Source organism: Micropterus dolomieu, linkage group LG03, assembly GCF_021292245.1.
Source record: "Micropterus dolomieu isolate WLL.071019.BEF.003 ecotype Adirondacks linkage group LG03, ASM2129224v1, whole genome shotgun sequence".
Taxonomy (NCBI): domain Eukaryota; kingdom Metazoa; phylum Chordata; class Actinopteri; order Centrarchiformes; family Centrarchidae; genus Micropterus; species Micropterus dolomieu.
The window spans coordinates 12,104,887-12,105,395 of record NC_060152.1 but is presented as its reverse complement, the minus strand read 5'-3'; the positions used below and the strand labels follow the sequence as shown (position 1 = coordinate 12,105,395).

General features: G+C 47.0%; 1 pseudogene; it reads right to left on the bottom strand.

The window, feature by feature from the left end:
• Positions 1 to 300: 300 nt before the first annotated feature.
• The window catches only part of LOC123968047, a 6,997-nt pseudogene continuing 6,788 nt past the window's right edge, over positions 301 to 509 (bottom strand).

Here is a 509-nt window from a genome sequence, read left to right as displayed (position 1 = left end):
GATTCGGAGGTGGTGAGCGCAGAGGAGGTGTAAGCCCAAACGCAAGACACCAAGGTAGAGGTACAGTTCAGGGGTTTATTCAAACTTACAGAAACACAGGGTGTACACAGAAAGGTGCAGACAGAGTCCAAAATAAAACCAAATCCATACAGCACTGGAACTAGGTCCAAATCAGGCAGGTAATCCAGAATAAGAGAGAACGATCCTCCAAACAGATGACTGAGTGTAACACACTACACATGACAATACAATGACCGGACACAGACTGAGGGAACAAACAAGTATATATGCACACATGGGTTAACGAGCTGGGAGGGAGCAACACAGGTGATCAGGTTAACGAGGGAGGCAGAGAGACAGTGGGAAAACGGAGAGACCGGCAGGCCAGCAGAGAGACAGTTAACCCAGAATACAGACCAAAAGTAAACACTAAGACATGAACTGAGACACAACTAGGACACAGGGCTGAGATGCAGAGCTAAACAGAACCAGTAGATGAACAAGGGAAT